Genomic DNA, 20,940 nt, shown 5'->3' on the forward strand with positions numbered 1-20,940 from the left:
GTTTAGACCACAACTTGAGGCTTGTATTTTCTACGGTTATGGGAATTCAGTCACGTGTTGCAATGGTCCTCCTGAAATGAGTTAAGTGAAAGGTTTCTATATGATGAAGTGTTTATTCAATTAGTGGTTCAGGAGTTATGATGAAATTCTTGTACTCTAGTGTAGTGGAATGTTAAATGCAGTGAGCGGCAACATAATTGGAAGCTGAGGATCAAGGCTGCAGTTTGGTGTTGACAAGGATGTCATAAGCTCGTAAAGCAGGAAAGAATTCAGATGTTTATAGTAAACTGGTATTGTCCTTAGCATCACCTGAGGTCGATGTCATGTGGAAGAGGCTTTGTGTATTAACTTGCGGATTTTTGATTCACTTTACAGAATTAGAACGGTTGGCGGTATGGATGTGCAGACTTTGCTACCTGAGCGTAATGGTCGGGGGAGCATGCCCCACGGGGAGGATTGTATAAGTGTGACATGTAGTCACTTGATTGATTAAAGATTGGAACCAAGTATGGAGATTGTGGTACTATCGCTAATGTGAGAATTTGTGCCTGAAGGGCGCTCTATTTAATTGGTTGTGAAGTGGAAGTTTGTTCCGGATTTGACGGCTATTCTTGGGGGTGGATCCTTGAAAGGTTATTAGCTCAGTACAGTATGATCAGAATCGGCTCGAGGTTTGTGAATGGATCTAAATGTGAATGTGGGCTCTATATCAGGCCGTATGTGTTCATTTCAGCATAGCGTTGCTTACAGAGGGGTCTTCGGGCCTTGGATGTTATTTCTATCGTCAGCCATTTCGTGTAATCTCTATTGTGCCATGTGGGTTGTGAGACAGTTTGATTATTCGCACTCGTGTTGAGATTCCGTGTAATTTGTGGTGTTGTGAGAGCAGGATGGCTCTCAAGATACAAGTCATTTATTGCACCTTAGTTGTGCTTGAGTTTCGTAGCGTATGGCACTATCCGTCTCCCTAGGATTTGTATTATGCGCTTCACGTGCTTGTGGTTGATATTCAAGTATTTCGCAGGTATGAGTATTTTAGCTTGGTAAGTAATTCCTTATAGAGTATTATGTGTGGATCAGGTGGCACGCCGCCACGGGTATGTTGTTTGGATCGGGTGGCACGCCGCCACGGGTATCATAGTTAGATCGGGTTGCACGCCACAACAGTATCATGTGTGGATCGGGTTGTACGCCGCAACAATATGATATTGAGTACAGTTTCCCCATATCTATTCTTGTGTGTTTTGTTTCTCATTTTCTGAGGAGGGTTCATAACATCCTTTCGGTTGTTTAATTAGTTACGTGGATGGAGTAATTTTTTCCAGAGTTCATTTTTTTCCTTATGTACCGCATGTGAGTTTGTAACTTATTGGCACATGGTGGCATCATATGAGGGTTTTGTAGTATCTGAGGTGGCTTATTGCTTGAGCAGCTTGTACTAGGTGAAACGAGATTATTAGACGTGGGATCAGTGCGATCAGATTTATATAAGGCATATTAAAGATTAAATATTGTTATTCAGTCCAGATTGAGGTAATGGTTCTTGTCGAGAGGAGAAACTCAATGATTTGTTGACTCGGCAGTTGGTTATGAATTTATACACATCTCTTCCGTCGTGGCAGCATTACAAGAGTTGGAACAGGACTTATATGTGTCATGAGGTGTGTTGTGGTCATCAGATTCGTGGAATTTCGTCTATTGTTATCAGAGGACGTTATTATGGTCATGTGATTATGCGGTGCATGGTGTGAATTCAGTAAAGGTATGCAATCATGTATTGGTGCATCGTGTAGTGATTGGTACGGTGTTCGTAAGTTGGAAACATGCCTGGTGAAGAATTCCAGATGCTGGAATTTGACTCTAAGTCTTACTTGACTAAATAAAGGGGACGATCTTTAGACTTGCTCAAGTTAATGTGCTCAGCTGGGTTGTGGTAGCACGGGTAGGTGCACGAGGTGTTAAACAATAATTTCATACGACTCCAGAGTAGTTCTTAGCACGTTCGAGGATGAAAGTATATTTAAGTGGGAGAGAATGTAACGACCCGACCGGTCATTTTGAGTTCTAGCGCATCATTCGGTGGTTTGAATCCATAAGTAGCTTCACTTCGGATATTATGACTTGTACGTGTGGTCGGAATTGGAATTCGGGAAGTTCGAAGTTGATTTAAAGAGAAAATTCTAAATTCAGAAGCTTTCAGTTGGAGGAATTGACTAAGGGTTGTTTTTAGTAAACGACCTCGGAATCAGGATTTGAGGGTTTCAACAGGTTTGTATGATGATTTTTGACTTCTACGTATGTCCGTATCGGGTTTTGGATGACCCGGGAGTATTTCGCCGCTTATTACGGAAGGTTGACATTTGGAAGAATTTCATAAATTTGGGTGGAAGTGCATTTCAATATGATCGACATCCGTTTGGAATTCCGAGTCTGGGAATAGCTCCGTATGATGATTCTGGCATTAGGAGCGCATCCGGAAGTGGATTTGGAGGTCCATAGGTCATTTTAGGGTCATTTGGTGAAAGTTGGAAATTTGGATAATTTTGAGAAGTTTGACCCAGAGTGGACTATTTGATATCGGGGTCGGATTCGGATTCCAGAAGTTGGAGTAGGTCCGTAATGTCAATTATGACTTGTGTGCAAAATTTAAGGTTAATCGGACGTGATTTGATAGGTTTTGGCATCGAATGTAGAAGTTTGAAGTTCTAAAGTTCATTAAGCCTGAATTGGGATGCGATTCATGGTTTTAGCATTGTGTGATGTGATTTGAAGGCTCGACTAAGTCCGCATGATATTTTAGGACTTGTTGGTAGGTTTGGTTGATGTCACGGGGGACCTCGGGGTGGTTTCGGATGGTTAACGGATCAAGTTGAAGCTTCAAGGATGGCTGAATTGCACTAGTTCTGGTGTAATCGCACATGCGCAAATTTGACCGCAGGTGCGTGACTAAAGAAGCGAGGAAATTCTCGCAGGTGCGGTTTGGGAAAAGCTGGGTAGCGACCGTAGGTGCGAAGGGTTGTCCGCACCTGCGAGGTCGCAGATACGGAAGTGCGTCGCAGGTGCGAGATTGAGAGAAAGCCTCGAGGCGCAGGTGCGGAAGCATATCAGTAGATGCGGATGCGCATGGGAGACCTCATATGCGGAAATGGGCTGGAAGCCCTGGATCGCAGAAGCGATAGGAGATCTGCAGAAGCGGGACCACAAATGCGGTCAATAATCCGCAGAAGCGGAAACTGGGCAGAACATAAGGGATCAAACTTGGTCATTTCTTCATTTTCATTTGTGATTTTTGTAGCTCGGTTCTTGGGCGATTTTGAGGAGTCTTCATCATGTAACACAAGGTAAGTAGTTTCTTACTTGTTGTGAGCTAAATGTAAAGTTTATATGTTGATTTAAGGAGGAAAATTTGGGAAAAACTGTGGGATTTTTGGTAGAAAACCTAGAATTGGTATTTTTTGATTTTGACCACGAATTTGGGCATGGAATTGGAAATAAATTATATATTTGAGTTCGTGAGGTTATTAGTAATGGTTATCTTCAAAAATTTTTGGAATCCGGGCATGTGGGCCAGAGGGTGATTTTTTGTCGACTTTTCGAGCCGAGTTGGAAATTGTTTAAAAAATTTATTAATTATGGGTATTATAGCACATTTTGATTGGTTTGCACCTTGTTTGCATAGTTTTGGATCGACAAGCATCGATTTGAGGTGTTAGAGTGGCGTTGGAGCCGGCTATGGAGCTTCGAAGCAAGGTAAGTCTCTTTTCTAACCTTGTAAAACGGAATTAACCCCATAGGTGAATCGATTTAATGTGTGCTTCTATTTGTGGGGGCTACGTACGCACGAGGTGACGAGAGTCCGTGCGTAGCTACTATTATGCTTATGTCCGGGGTAGTCTAGGACCCAAATCATGTTATACTTGCGATATTTGCAACCTACTTATTAATTTAATTGCTTGAATGATATTGAAGCTTGGTAAAGGAACGGTAAAAGGTTAAACTTCATTTTCTTGACCCTCAATGAGAATTGGTATTTCCTTGAATAATTGCCCCTTAAATAAATCTTGAATTGGCTGTTTTAAATGTATTTTCTCTTTTGTGGAGCGAGTCGAACACCACGGTAGTAGATAGATGCATCTATGGTTCATGCCGTTCGACCCTCGACAGTGCACAGTTTAAATATTTATGTTGGATCGGGCCGTACGACCTCGGTAAGACTTGCGCATGATAACTCTTTGGAACTAATAATACTTGACATTGCTTCATTGGCTTGAGATATAAATTGTTAAATGATGAGAATAAAATTCGAGAATTTCTATTAGTAAGAGGATTGTTTATTATTTCCGGTTATTGAGTTTTCAGCTATATTATGAAAATCCATGATTAATTATAACATCGACATTTTATTGTTAGCCCATAGTAAGTGTCTGAGTCGACCTCTCGTCACTGCTTTTTCGAGGTTAGACTGGATACTTACTGGGTACGCGTTGATTTACGTACTGATACTACACTTGCTGCACATTTTTGTGCAGGTACATATATGTCTAGTGGCCTTGTAGGCGCAAAGGTGCGGTTATTGCGCGGACTTAGGTGAGCTGCATTCTATACTACGATCCGTAGCCAACAGGGTCTCCTTCAGAGCTATTTATATACTTTTCCTGTCCAATTTGTATTCCGGACGGATGCTGTATTTTATTTTACTTCCTAGTTGATCTCATGCACTTGTGACACCGGGGTTTGGGGGTACTTATGGGCTGTTCAGTAGGGTAGTTGTGGAGACATTTCTATTTACTCTGTAAATTTTATCTCTTATTATTAAATTGAGGGAAATTATGATTTCAACAATACTAAAATGAGTAATTAAGTTAATCAATTATTGTCGGCTTGCCTGACAGCGGCGTTAGGCGCCATCACGACCTTTAATGAATTTTGGGTCGTGACAATATGGTATCAGAGCACTAGGTTCACTTAGGTCTCACGAGTCATGAGCGAGTCTAGTAGAGTCTTGCAGATCGGTATGAAGACGTCTGTACTTATCTTCGAGAGGCTACAAGACTGTTAGGAGTGCTTCCCTTCTTGATTCCTCATCGTGTGATTTGATTCCTTTGAGGCTTATTCCTTCATTTCCTTCCTATTCAATCTTATGCGACGTGAAGCGCTTGTTATATATTTGGAATCAAGGAATTTTAATGGTACTACAGATGTGGTGCAGGACGTTTCTCCCTGCATATTTGATTCGGCTATTGTCATCGCCTTGCGGAAGGCCGTTTAGTCCACTACTAAAAAATCAGGTTTTAGCGACGGACAAATTTTGTAGCTAAATAGAAAAATTCATCGCTAATCTCATTTAGCGATGGATTAGCAATGGATTATCAAGAAATTATGCTAGCTACGAGCGTTTTAGCGACATATTAGCAACAACATTCGTAGCTAATTTTAGTGTTTTTGGTAGTGGTCATTTCAGCTTAGTATCACTATTACCTAAGGTTTTGAGATTTGGCATCGATTGTTATAACGATTCGTGCATTTCTATCGCACAGTTTTTGTGTAATGGTAGGATGCTTGTCTAAGCGTCGAGGCAGTGAATGACTTGAAAGGAGGTTTTACTCAATACATGATTTAGAGATTCAACATTTTATTTCCGGCGAAGGAAAGGCAATCGGACTAAAATGTTCAGATTTGGGTTGATGGAGAAACGAGACTTGGTATTTTCGAGCGTGGTGGAATTTTCATCTGTGATGTGGTGCTGTTGTCCTTGTTGAAGGTGCTAAGTTCACCGGTATTATGGTTTTCTTCAACTCGCCTTTGGGGCGGGGTATTGTGAAATGGTGCCGGGGAAGCGGGTGTCAGAAATCGCAGTGTGCAGTGGTTCAGAATCGAATCGGTGTTCCTAGTATTGATGGCTCGAGAAAGATGATCTTCGGGGAGGTTTAAAGTTGGTAGCGATTTATTGATCCAGGTGCTACATAGATGAATTTTTGATTTAAGGCAAAAACTGGGCATTTATGAGGAAGGACATGTGGGAGGTGTCTTGCGGTGTTTAAATTTCTATGAGGCCAAGTGTGAGAAGCAGAAGTCGAGTAGTTGCTTAAAGGAGAGGATTTGACCAAAGTGCGAGAGTGGCATATGGGTTCTGTGGTGGGATAGCTGCACACTTTGGGGAAAGTTTAGAGTGATTTGGGGTTCATGGTGGGCAGTGACTAGGTCTACGGGCTTAATTTGGAATATGGGCTGCCATACAAAGGAAGGTTTGATACGACGGAAAGGAGTTGCATGATAAGAAGAAGGATACAACATAACTTTGGATTGGAATATATTGTCGCACCTTTAGTTGATGTCCATGTGGAGTGAACAGACTTGTACAGCTGGTGAATGAGCACGGGCTCAGGATGGTTTATTGGTTTCGTGGTAATTGTACTCGATGCAGCGTTATTGGAAGATGTCGGCATGGAATTTCCACAGGTGGGTTATTTTCGGTGAGCAGGTTAATGGTTGCGTGTTGTTGACGAAGCTTCTGCGATGAATTCTACTGGCTACCCGGTATGAGGTCGATCATGTCAATGTGGCTAGGGATTCAGAGTGTTCATGAAATGGTTAACAGGAAGATTTCGAGGAATTTGGCGGGTCGATTGCGCGAGGTCATGTCAGTGAGGAAGAAGGAATCTTGTTAGGTTCCAAGGTTATGTAAGGGTAGCTTTAAGCTAAGTAGGAGAGCCCTACCGCCTACGATTGGATTGCATGGTTGTCTACTTGTAAGGTTTCTGGTTATCGGCATATTGGTGGGTTATTACGACTAAGGAAAGAGAACATAAAGTGGTGATTTGAGCAAAGGATTTGAGGAATGTGTGCTATAATTGGCCTTATCGATTCATGTTCAGGCTTTGGGAAGACTCAGGATTTATGTTTCGTGTTAGATGTGATATACAAGAAAGGTGATTCAGCCGGGTGCTTCTTCGAGAGGGCGTTCATGTGCTAGAAAAGCCTTGGAGTTTGATCATATTTGGGAACAAGTCAGAGTGGGTGACTCTCAACAACGGTCCTAGTGGATTAAAAAAAAATAAAATAAAATAAAGTGCGATGCCTAAGAATTGCGAGTTCGTAGTATGGTTAAGTATCGAGCATTGTAGCGGATTACGAAGAAAGGGGATCGGAGTGTCCTATGTTATCATCGGTCTGCGGTGCAGCATTTGAGAAATGGGAGAAAATAATTCTGAATTCGTAGAGGAATTATCAAAATGGGTGTACCAGTTGAAGATGCTATTGTGCGCACATTAAGAGTATGAGATGGTTCGTGGTTTTGAGACAACGTGGTCTCGTGAATTGGGTCACTAAAGATGAGTGCGGATTGAGTTTGTTATATTTTGAATGGAGCTATTATTATTTCTAAGGCAAGTCCAGAGTAAATTAGAAGAAGTTGGTTCAGTTAGCAATGGTTGAATCGGTATGATGGTGGCAATGATCAGTTCCTTCAGTGTGTTAAGTTATACAAGTGATTGGTGGCGGTACGTGTGAGGCTTGACGGCCGCCGTAAATTGATTTATTTGGAGGCATTCGATTATTAAGGCCTATTATGTATAGATGGATCCTGGAAGAGTTATGGTGGTTTACCACAACTTGAGGTTTGTATTTTCTGCGGTTATGGGAATTCAGTCGTGTGTTGCAATGGTCCTCCTGAAATGAGTTAAGTGAAAGGTTTCTATTTGATGAAGTATTTATTCTATTTATGGTTCAGGAGTTATGATGAAATTCTTGTACTCTCGCATAATGGCATGTTAAGTGTAGTGAGCGACAAGGGAATTGGAAGCTGAGGATCAAGGCTGTGGTTCGGTGTTGACAAGGATGTCACGAGCTCGAAAAGCAGGAAAGAATTCAGATGTTTATAGTAAGATTGTATTGTCCTTAGCGTCACCTGAGGTCGGTGTCATGTGGAAGAGGCTTTGTGTAGTAACTTGCAGATTTTTGATTCACTTTACAGAATTAGAACGGTTGGCGGTATGGATGTACGGACTTTGCTACCTGAGCAGAATGGTCATGGGAGCATGCCCCACAGGGAGGATTGTATAAGCGTGACATGTAGTCACTTGATTTATTAAAGATTGGAACCAAGTATGGAGATTGTGGTACTATCGCTAATGTGAGAATTTATGCCTGAAGGGCGCTCTGTTCAATTGATTGTGAATTGTGGAAGTTTGTTCCGGATTTGACAGCTATTCTTGGGGGTGAATCCTTGAAAGGTTATTATCTTAGTACAGTACGATCAGAATCGGCTTGAGGTCTGCGAATGGATCTAAATGTGAATGCGGGCTCTATATCAGGCTGGATGTGTTCATTTATGGATAGCGTTGCTTACGGAGGGGTATTCGGGCCTTGGATGTTATTTCTATCATCAACCATTCCGTGTAATCTCTATTGTGCCATGTAGGTTGTGAGGTGGTTTGATTAATCGCACTCGTGTTGAGATTCCGTGTAATTTGTGGTGTTGTGAGAGCAGGATGGCTCTCAAGATACAAGTCATTTATTGCACCTTAGTTGTGCTTGAGTTTCATAGCGTATGGCGCTATCCGTCTCCCTAGGATTTTTATTATGTGCTTTGCGTGCTTGTGGTTGATATTCAGGTATTTCACAGGTATGAGCATTTTAGCTCGGTAAGTATTTCCTTATAGAGTATTATGTGTGGATCGGGTGGTACGCTGCCACGGGTACGTTGTTTGGATCGGGTGGCACGCCGCCACGGGTATCATGGTTGGATCGGGTTGCATGCCGCAACGGTATCATGTGTGGATCGGGTTACACGCCGCAAAAATGTGATATTGAGTAAAGTTTCCCCATATCTATTCTTGTGTGTTTTGTTTCTCATTTTCTGAGGAGGGTTCATAACATCCTTTCGGTTGTTTAATTAGTTACGTGGGAGGAGTAGTTCTTTCCAGAGTTCATTTTTTTTCTTCCTTATATACCACATGTGAGTTTGTAACTTGTTGGCACATGGTGGCATCATATGAGGCTTTTGCAATATCTGAGGTGGCTTATTGCCTGAGCAACTTGTACTGGTGAAATGAGATTATTGGACCTGGGATCAGTGCGATCATATTTATATAAGGCATATTTAAGAGTAAATATTGTTATTCAGTCCAGAATGAGGTAATGGTTCTTGTCAAGAGGAGAAACTCAATGATTTTTTGACTCGGCAGTTGGTTATGAATTTCTACAAATCTCTTCCGTCATGGAAGCATTACAAGAGTTGGAACAGGACTTATACGTGTCATGAAGTATTTTGTGGGCATCAGATTCATGGAATTTCGGTTATTATTATTGGTGGATGTTATTATGGTCATGTGAATTATGCGGTGCATGGTAAGAATTTAGTAAGGGTACACAATCGTGTTTGGTGCAGTATGTAGTGATTGATATGGTGTTCGTATGTTGGAAACAGGCCTGGTGGAGAATTCCGGATGTTGGAATTTGACTCTAAGACTTACTTGACTAAATAAAGAGGAAGATCTTCAGATTGGCTCGAGCTAATGTGCTCAGTTGGGTTGTGGTAGCACGGGTAGGTGCACGAGGTGTTAAACAGTGATTTTGGATGACTCCAGAGCAATTCTTAGCTCGTTCGAGGACGAACGTATGTTTAAGTAGGAGAGAATGTAACGACCCGGCCGGTCGTTTTGAGTTCTAGCGCATCATTCGGCGGTTTGAGGCCATGGGTAGCTTCACTTCAGATATTATGACTTGTACGTGTGGTTGGAATTGGAATTCAGGAAGTTCGGAGTTGATTTGGAGAGAAAATTCTAAATTCAGAAGCTTTAAGTTGGAGGAATTTACTAAGGGTTGATTTTGAGTAAACGACCTAGGAATCGAGATTTGAAGGTTCCAACAGGTTTGTATGATGATTTTGGACTTGGGAGTATGTCCATATTGGGTTTTGGATGATCCGGGAGTATTTCAGCGCTTATTATGGAAGATTGGTATTTGGAAGAATTTCATAAATTTGGGTGGAAGTGTATTTCAATGTTATCGATTTCCATTTATTTCGAGTATGGGAATAGCTCCGTATGATGATTCTGGCCTTAGGAGCGCGTCCGGAAGTGGATTTGGAGGTCCGTAGGTCATTTTAGGGTCATTTGGCGAAAGTTGGAAATTTGGATAATTTTGAGAAGATTGGCCGGGAGTAGACTTTTTGATATCGGGGTCGGATTCCGATTCCAGAAGTTGGAGTAGGTCCGTAATGTCAATTATGACTTGTGTGCAAAATTTGAGGACAATCGGACGTGATTTGATAGGTTTCGGAATTGAATGTAGAAGTTTGAAGTTCTAAAGTTCATTAAGCCTGAATTGGGATGCGATTCGTGGTTTTAGCATTGTGTGATGTGATTTGAAGGCTCGACTAAGTCTGTATGGTGTCTTAAGACTTATTGGTAGGTTGGTTGAGGTCACGGGGGACCTCGGGGTGGTTTCGGATGGTTAATGGACCAAGTTGAAGCTTCAAGGATGGCTGAAGTGCACATGTTCTGGTGTAATTGCACATGCGCAAATTTGACCGCAGGTGCATGACTGCAGAAGCAAGAAAATGGTCGCATGTGCGGTTTGGGCGAAGCTGGGTAGTGACCGCAGGTGCGAAAGGTTGTCCGCACCTGCGAGGTCACAGATGCGGAGGTGCGTCGCAGGTGCGAGATTGAAAGAAATCCTGGGGGCGCAGGTGCGGAAACATATTTGCAGAAGTGGATGCGCATTTGCGCAAGGGAGACCGCATATGTGGAAATGGGTTGGAAGCCCTGGATTGCAGAAGCGATGGGAAATCCGCAGAAGCAGGACCGCAAATGCGGTCAAGTAATCAGCAGAAGCGGAAACTGGGCAGAACATAAGGGATCGAACTTGGTCATTTCTTCATTTTTATTTTGGATTTTTGGAGCTCGCTTCTTGGGCGATTTTGAGGAGTTTTTATCATGTAACACAAGGTAAGTAGTTTCTTACTTGTTGTGAGCTAAATGTAAAGTTTATATGTGGATTTAAGGAGGAAAATTGGGAAAAATTGTGGGATTCTTTTTAGAAAACCTAGAAATGGTATTTTTTGATTTTGACCACGAATTTGGGCATGGAATTGGAAATAAATTATATATTTGAATTCGTTAGGTTATGGGTAATGGCTATCTTTGAAAATTTTGAGAATGCGGGCACGTGGTCCCGAGGGTGATTTTTATCGACTTTTCGAGCGGAGCTAGAAATTATTTAAGTTGATTAATTATGGGTATTATAGCATATTTTGATTGGTTTGCACCTTATTTGCATAGTTTTGGATCGACAAGCATCGATTTGAGGTGTTAGAGTGGCGTTGGAGCCGGCTATGGAGCTTCGGAGTGAGGTAAGTCTCTTTTCTAACCTTGTATGAGGGAATTAACCCCATAGGTGAATTGATTTAATGTGTGCTTCTATTTCTGGGGGCTACGTACGCACGAGGTGACGAAAGTCCGTGCGTAGCTACTATTATGCTTATGTCCGGGTAGTCTAGGACCCATATCATTTTATACTTGCGATGTTTGCAACCTACTTGTTAATTTAATTGCTTGAATCATATTGAAACTTGGTAAATGAACGGTAAAAGGTTAAACTTCATTTTCTTGACCCTTAATGAGAATTGGTATTTCCTTGAATAATTGCGCCTTAAATAAATCTTGAATTGGTTGTTTTAAATGTATTTTCTCCTTTGTGAAACGGGTCGAACGCCTCTGTAGCAGATAGATGCATCTATAGTTCGTGTCGTTCGACCCTCGACAGTGCACAGTTTAAATATTTGTGTTGGATCGGGCCTTACGACCTCGGCATGACTTGTGCATGATAACTCTTTGGAACTAATAATAATTGACATTTCATTGGCTTGAGATATAAATTGTTAAATGATGAGAATAAAATTCGGGAATTTTTATTAGTAAGAGGATTGTTTATTATTTCCCGTTATTGAGTTTTCAACTATATTATGAAAATCCATGCTTAATTATAACATCGACATTTTATTGTTAGCCCAAAGTAAGTGTCAGAGTCGACCTCTCGTCACTACTTTTTTGAGATTAGACTGGATACTTAGTGGGTACGCGTTGATTTACGTACTCATACTATACTTGCTGCATATTTTTGTGCATGTACATATATGTCTAGTGGCCTTGTGGGCGCAGAGGCGCGGTTATTGCGGGACTTACGTGAGTTGCATTCTATACTATGATCCGAAGCCACCAGAGTCTCCTTCAAAGTTATTTATATACTTTTCCTGTCCAATTTGTATTCCGAACGGATGCTGTATTTTATTTTACTTCCTAGTTGATGCTCATGCACTTATGACACCAAGTTTTGTGGGTACTTTTGGGTTGTTCAGTAGGGTAGTTGTGGAGAGATTTCCATTTACTATGTAAATTTTATCTCTTATTAATAAATTGAGGGAAATTATGATTTCAACAATACTAAAATGAGTAATTAAGTTAATCAATTATTGTTGGCTTGCCTGACAATGGCGTTAGGCACCATCACGACCTTTAATGGATTTTGGGTCATGACATCCCTCTTCTCCTTAGCTTCCTTAGGTCTAAGGTATGTCAAAAGTTTTTCAAAAATGGTGTTTTGGGGGTATTTAATCCGCCTTTAAAACAAATCCCAGACGAAACTACCATTTTCTTAGTGAAATAGGACTTTTCACGGACAGGACATGCGCGGTCGCGCACCTGACATTGTTCTGCCCCAAGTGTGCGCACAGGTGCGCGCGCACTTGGTTGGTAAGTTGGGAATTTGGAAAAACATAAAATACTAAAGTTTTAGCCCTTTTAAATAGCTTTCCAACGATATATTGTGGAGCCCAAATGGAGTTCCGAGCAAATAGTTATGTACATTTTACTGGACACTCCGCAATATGCCTGATCGATTCTTCATTTCGTTCCACTATCATCCGTTGATCCCCAAACTCGATCCCGACTTAATCCTTGGGCTTTTACCCAGACTTTAAAGCTCCAGAATATCTTGAATTCATTCCAAACCATCTACATAGATCGGAATCATTCCTACAAGGCATAAAACACACAATTAGTGCAAAACACTAGCGATTAAAGCTCTAACTCAATTAAAGTGCAGTAAATAAGAGTGCAATACGCGACTAAAACATAAGATTATAGCCTACCATCACACAACATCAACTGCACGATAGGATATGAAGAAAGAGTAGTTTCCTAACACCCTATAGCCTCTCGAAGATAAGTACGGACGTCTCCGCATCGATCCGCAAGACTCTATTTGGCCTGCTCATGACTTGTGAGACCTACGTGAACCTAGTGTTCTGATACCATGTTGTCACGATCCAATTTCCCCTATAGGCCGTGATGACGCCCAACGTCGTTGCTAGGCAAGCCAACAGTGAACTAGCCATGTATTAATTCTTTTTAATAATTTCAAAATAGTTGATTTTTATTTATTAAGTAAATGAGAAGTGGAAAAATTATAGTAAAGTAAAGCGTGAACCAACGAAGAAACAAGATACGGGAAATAAATACCTAAAACCATTAAGTGTCTACTAGCATATTCCCAAGACCCGTTGTCACAAGTGTATGAGCAACTAATAGAATATACAAAATACCTATGCTACTGTCTGAAATACGATAGACAGAAAATAAATACAAAAGAGAGACTACGAGTGCTGCAGAACGGACTCAAAGAGAAACTCACCACTATGCCTCAGGGTATCGGGGGTGCGCGCCTGAATGAATGCCAGATGCACCTGCCTCAGATCCTGTACGATTAGTGCAGAAGTGTAGTGTGAGTACATAAACAACATGTACCTAGTAAGTATCCAGTCTAACCTCGAAGAAGTAGTGACGAGGGGTCGACATCGACACTTACTACGGGCCAATAATAAAAATACAGAAATTCTAAAAAGGCATGGAACACATGAATAATAATAATAACATAATAACCAACAGTGAATAAATGGTTCTTTAACTGATAGTCAATTTAAAATCTCCAATTGATACAAGCTAACATCAACAATTTCAGGCCATTAAATAAATCATAACCTCTCAAGTCATAAAAACAAATATCAAGTGTATTCGAGCTCCATGCCTTATCACGCACAATTTATGCCAAGGTCGTACAACCCGATCCAGAATAATATGTACATTGTCGAGGTTCGAATAACTCGAATCATAGATGCATCTATTATACTGCCGAGGCGAACAACCCGCTCCCATAAGAGTAGTGTTATCGTACTGCCGAGGCGAACGACCCAATGTTGTAAGAGTAGAGAATTTTATCTCACTCGCAGACGTACTTGCGATGCGAGAGGACATGGATTTCCCAAAGTTATTAAGTATTCCTCAATTCTTCCAAAAATAAGAAATCTCAGTGGAAAATTGCAACTTTAAAATCCCTAGTCTCAGCTCTATTCAAGACGATTAATATGCATAATAAACACAATAGTACAATTAAAGGCATGATGTGGATCTAAGTCTACCCGAACACCTCATGGAATATAGCTACGCACGGACTCTCGTCACCTAGTGCGTACGTAGCTCCCCACACAAGTAATATACAACAAGATACACCTAAGGGGATGAGTTCCCTCTTACAAGAGTAGGCAAGAGACTTACCTCGTTCTCAAGCTCACTTCCGGTCCACAAATCCGCTCTAAAGCCTCAACTTGGTGCCAAACAATCCGAAACTAGCCAAATATTATATAAATTAATCAATATACACTCACAAGTTCATAATTTATCTAGTAGAGAAATTACCCAACCCAAATTGGAAGATTCCTAAAATTCACCCCGGGCCCACGTGCCCGGATTTTGGAAATTTTTGAAGATAATTATTACCAATAACCTCACGAAATCAAATATATAATTTTCACCCAATTTCATAATCAGTTTCGTGGTTAAATCCCATTTTTATCAAAACCTAGGTTTTTCAACTAAACCCAAAATTTCTACAATTTATATGTTAAGAATCTACCCAAAATGAATGTATTAAACTCATATTGTTTAGAAATTACTTACTTCAAAGTGCTAGGTGAAAACCCCTCTTCAAAGAGCTCTAAAATCGCCCAACAAGTAAAAGAAATGAACCAAAAAGCCTAAGTCCTGACATTAAATGAACCTCATTGCCTCCAGCGAATCTCGCACCTGCGACAAAACAGTCACACCTGTGGTTCTGCTTCTGCGGACAAATCGTCGCAGGTGCGGACCTTGCCCAGGCAAGCCACTCTCGCTTCTGCAGACGATGTCCGCTTCTGTATATTTTTCTCCGCACCTGTGCGAACGAGCCTGTGGACCAAGTCTGCTTCTGCGCCTCCAGGCGACCTTGGTCATTTCCGCATCTGCGGCCCATACTCCGCATCTGTGACCTCACAGGTGCGGAATATTCCTCGCACCCGCATTCCCAGGCCATCTCCACAGACCTCGCACCTGCGATGACCCTACCGTATCTACGTGACTGCACCTGTGGCCATACCCTCCACAAGTGCGAAGACACCAGACTTTAGCAGCAATAACAACTTCCCAATTCCAAGTTCCAATCCGTTTTCCGATCTGAATTTCACCCGAGGCCCCCGGAACCTCGTCCGAGCATATCAACAAGTTATTAACCATAATACGGACCTGCTCAAACTCTCGAAACACAAAAAATAACATCAAAACTAAGAATCAAGCGAAGCCGCTTCTGCAGAAATGCCTCCGCTTCTGCGGGCCATAGACCCCTCGTCCAAACCCGCATCTGTGATCAAAAGCTTGCACCTGGGAGGTTGCAGCTTCGACCAAAATCTCGCAGGTGCGAACGCACCGGAACTGTTGCACCAGCAGTCCCCCAAGCCAAATTCCGAGTCCGATTTCCAATCCGATCCACACCCGAGGCCCCCGGGAACCCATCCAATAACACTCACACATCCAACAAAGTAACACGGACCTGCTCTCGCTCGAAACACCAAAATAACATCTTGAGGTACGAGTCGGAATCCAAAATGCATGAATTGAATTATGAAACTCTTCTGTGCGTCCGATTCCTATCAAAACAACTCGAAATGATGCCAAATTTTGTGTGCAAGTCTTAAATCATTATACGGAACTATCCCCAATCTCTAAATCTCAAACAGCCCTTGATAACAACAAAATTTAATCTAAACCAAATTTAAAGAACTTGAAAAACCTTCAATGTGCCAATCTTCAATATTAAGCGCCGAAACGTTCCCGCGTCATCAAAAACTCGATACGCAGATATGTTGTAACGACCCAACCGGTTATTTTGAAATCTAGCGCATCATTCAGTGGTTTGATACCATGATTATCTTCACTTTAGGTATTATGACTTGTACGTGTGGTCGGAATTGAATTTCGGGAAGTTCGAGATTGATTTGGAAAGAAAATTCTAATTTCGGACGCTTTAAGTTGGAAGAATTGACTAAGGTTTGACTTTTGAGTAAACGACCTCGGAATCAGGATTTGAAGGTCCCAATAAGTTTGTATGATGATTTCGGACTTGGGCGTGTGTCCAGGTTAAGTATTGGATCACCCATGTACATTTTGGCGCTTATTATGGAAGGTTGGTATTTTAAAAGTTTAAGAAGTTCTAAAGTTTGACTTGAAGTGTATTTTAATGTTATCGACGTCTGTTTGGAGTTCTGAGCCTTGAAATAGCTTCGTTATATCATTTATGACTCGTGTGTGAAATTTGAAGTCATTTCGGATTGATTTGATACGTTACGGCACACGATATGGAATTTGGAAATTTGAAAATTTATAAGTTTGATTTGAGGCGTGATTCATGATTTTGATATTGTTTGACGTAGTTTAAGGCTTCGACTATGTTCGTATTGTACTTTGGGATGTGTTGGTAAGTTTGGACGGGGTCCCGGGGGCCTCGGGTGCGAAACTAATTGAAAACGGGCCGAGTTTGGACTTGGAAGAACTACTGAAGTTTAAAGTTTCTGGTATGATCGCACCTACGAGGTTTTGCCCACAGGTGAGAGACTGCAAAAGCAACCTAGGAGTCGCAGAAGTGGTAGGGAGTGAGTTGGATGGGATTCACAGGTGCGAGAAGTTTGCTGCACCTACGGGCTCGCAGATGCGGGCGAGGCAGCGCAGAAGCGGAAGTGGCCTGGGGCTGGTTGATCGCAGGTGCGGTTATAAGCGCGTAGGTGCGGAGTTATGCCCGAGATGGGGAGTCCGCAGGTGCAGAGATTTTTCCGCAAAAGCAGATGTGCACCTGCAGTTGATTAGCCGCAGAAGCTGAAAGTGCTGGCCATGGGGGAAGCCGCATCTGCGAGGAAGTTTCCGCAGAAGCGGCTGCTGTTCCGCAGATGCGAGATGGTTGTTGGGGCAGTGTTGTTTTAAGAACGGCATTTGGATATTTTTCTTGCATTTACTCTTGGTTTGGGCAAATTTTGGATAGTTTCAAGTGGAGGTCGTCATCATCTATGGCGAGGTAAGTTATTCCCACCTATTGTAAGATAAATACATGGATTCGATAAAGATTTAATCATGAAAATTGGTAGTAATTCGGGATTATGATAGAAAACCTAAAATTTGGTATTTTTGGGTTTTGACCACGAAATTGGACATGGAATTAGGAATAAATTATATATTTGAGTTTGTGGTGTTATGGGTAAAGTTTATCTTCGAAAAGGTTTTGGAATCTGGGCGCGTGGGCCTTAGGGTTAATTTTTTTCGACCTTTCGAACGGAGTTGGAAATTGTTTAAAATTATTAATTATGGGTATTAGAGTATATTTTGATTGGTCTGCACATTTGTTTGAATAGTTTTGGATCGACGGGCTTTGGTTTGAGGTTTTAGAGAGGCTTTGGAGTCGGTTATGGAACTTCGGAGCGAGGTAAGTTTCCTGTCTAACCTTGTGAGGGAAAAACTACCCCTAGGTGATATTTATTGTTATGTGCTTCTAGTTTTGGGTACTACATACGCACGAGATGACGAGAGTCAGTACATAGCTAAAGCATGTTTATGTCCGGGTAGACTTAGGATCTTATCATGAAATGTTTGAATTACTTGAACTCATTCTGCTGGCTTAATTAATTGAAGTTATAATTGAAATTGATTTAGAAGTAAATATATGTATACTAGGCTAAGCCTTAACACTTTGGGTTGTGGGCGAGTTATTTGAGAAATGGTAAAAATTATAATTAATTGATGCCCATGTGTTTTATTGTAAACGCATGTCTCATAATTCTGGAATTTCCTTCCTTTTCTTGTAGAGAGGGCCGAACGCCACGCCAGTATATATATGCATCTATGGATTATGCCGCACGTCCCTCGGCAGTGTACACGTTATTTTGGATCGGGCCGAACAACCTCGGCAGTATCGTGCGTTATGTCGCTAATAGCCCGAATATTTATGAGCTAATCTTTCCATTGGTACCCGGCATTTTTTTGGTATTTCCTATTTATTTGGTATTGACACTTGGCCTGTTCTGGGATATTAAGGAAGAAAACAAGTTTGAGAAAATTATACTTTAAAGGAAATAATTGGGAAAAATTATGAAAGTACATACTTACTCCACTATTGTTGTGCACTTCACATCTGTTATGATTTATCATATTATTTATTTGGACCTCTAGTAAGTGTCGATGTCGGCCCTCGTCACTACTTCTCCGACATACGTTGTAACGACTCAACCGGTCGTTTTGAGCTCTAGCGCATCATTCGGTGGTTTGATACCTTGATTATCTTCCCTTCGGGTATTATGACTTGTACGAGTGGTCGGAATAGAATTTTGGGAAGTTCGGGATTGATTCGGAAAGAAAATTCTAATTTCGGAAGCTTTAAGTTGGAAGAATTGACTAAGATTTGACTTTTGAGTAAATGACATTAGAATTGAGATTTGAAGGTTCCAATAGGTTTGTATGATAATTTTGGACTTGGACGTGTGTTCAGGTTGAGTATCGGATCACCCCGGGTGCATGTCGGCGCTTATTATGGAAGGTTGATATTTTAAAATTTTAAGAAGTTCTTAAGTTTGACTTGAAATGGATTTTAATGTTATCAATGTCTGTTTGGGGTTTCGATCCTTGGAATAGCTTCGTTATGTCATTTATGACTTGTGTGTGAAATTTGAAGTCATTCCGGATTGATTTGATATGTTTCGGCACAAGATATGGAATTTGGAAATTTGAAAATTTATAAGTTTGATTTGAGGCGCGATTCATGATTTTGATGTCATTTGACGTAGTTTAAGGCTTCGACTATGTTCGTATTGTACTTTGCCATGTGCTGGTAAGTTTGGATGGGGTCCCGGGGGCCTCGGGTGAGAATCGGATTGAAAATGGGTCGAGTTTGGACTTGGAAGAACTATTGAAGCTTAAGGCTTCTGGTGCGATCGCAACTGTGAGGTTATGGCGGCAGGTGCTAGACCGCAGAAGCAACCCAGGAGTTGCAGAAGCAGTAGGGAGTGAGTTGGATGGGATTCACAAGTGCGAGGAATTTGCTGCACCTACGGGCTCACAGATGCGGGCAAGGAAGCGCAGAAGCGGAAGTAGCCTGGGCCTGGTTGATCGCAGGTGCGGGTGCTGTAGCGCACCTACGAAGCCGCCGGTGCAGTCATAGGCGCGTAGGTGTGGAATTGTGCCCAAGCTGGGGAGTCCGCATGTGCGGATAATTTTCCGCAGAAGCAGATGCGCACCTGTAGTTGATTGGCCGCAGAAGCGAAAAGTGCTGGCCATGGGGGAAGCCGCATCTACGAGGAAGTTTCCGCAGAAGCGGCTACTGTTCCGCAAATGCGAGAAAGTCGCTGGGGCAGTTTTGTTTTAAGAACGGGATTTGGCCATTTTTCTTGCATTCCCTCTTGGCTTGGGCGATTTTTGGAGAGCTTCAATTGGAGGTCTTCATCATCTATGGTAAGATAAATACATGGATTCTATAAGAATTTAAACATGAAAATTGGTAGAAATTTGGGATTTTGGTAGAAAACCTAGAATTTGGTATTTTTGGATTTTGACCACGAAATTGGACATGTAATTAGGAATAAATTATATATTTGAGTTTGTGGTATTATTGATAAACTTTATCTTCGAAAAATGTTTAAAATCCGGGCGCGTGGGCCCGAGGGTTGATTTTTTTGACTTTTTGAGCAGAGTTGGAAATTGTTTAAAATTATTAATTATGGGTATTAGAGTATATTTTGATTGGTTTGCACATTTGTTTGAATAGTTTTGGATCGACGTGATTTGGTTTGAGGTGTTAGAGAGGCTTTGGAGCCGGTTATGGAACATCGGAGCGAGGTAAGTCTCCTGTCTAACCTTGTGAGGGGCAAACTACCCCCTAGGTGATATTTATTGTTATGTGCTACTAGTTGTGGGTGCTACGTACGCATGAGGTGACGAGAGTCCGTACGTAGCTAAAGCATATTTATGTCCGGGTAGACTTAGGATCTTATTATGAAATGTTTGAATTACTTGAACTCATTCAGCTGGATTAATTAATTGAAGTTATAATTGAAATTGATTTAGAAGTAAATATATGTACACTAGGCTAAGCCTTAACACTTTAAGTTATGGGCGAGTTATTTGAGAAATGGTAAAAATTATAATTAATTGATGCTCATGTGTTGTATTGTAAATGTGTGTCTCGTAATTTGGAAACTTTTTTCTTTTTCTTGTGGAGCGAGGCAAACGCCTCGGTCGTATATGATGCATCTATGGATAGTGCCGCACGTCCCTCGACAGTGTACATGTTATTCTGGATCGGGCCGAACGACCTCGGCAGTATCGTGCGTTATGTCGCTAGTAGCCCGAATATTTACGAGCTAATCTTTCCATAGGTGCCCGATATTTTATGGTATTTCCTATTTATTTGGTATTGACACTTGGCCTGTTCTGGGATATTAAAGAAGAAAACAAGTTTGATAAAATTATACTTTAAAGGAAATAACTGGGAAAAATTATGACAATAGACTTACTCCACTATTGTTGTGCACTTCAC

Source organism: Nicotiana tabacum, chromosome 2 (genome assembly GCF_000715075.1).
Source record: "Nicotiana tabacum cultivar K326 chromosome 2, ASM71507v2, whole genome shotgun sequence".
NCBI classification, from domain to species: domain Eukaryota; kingdom Viridiplantae; phylum Streptophyta; class Magnoliopsida; order Solanales; family Solanaceae; genus Nicotiana; species Nicotiana tabacum.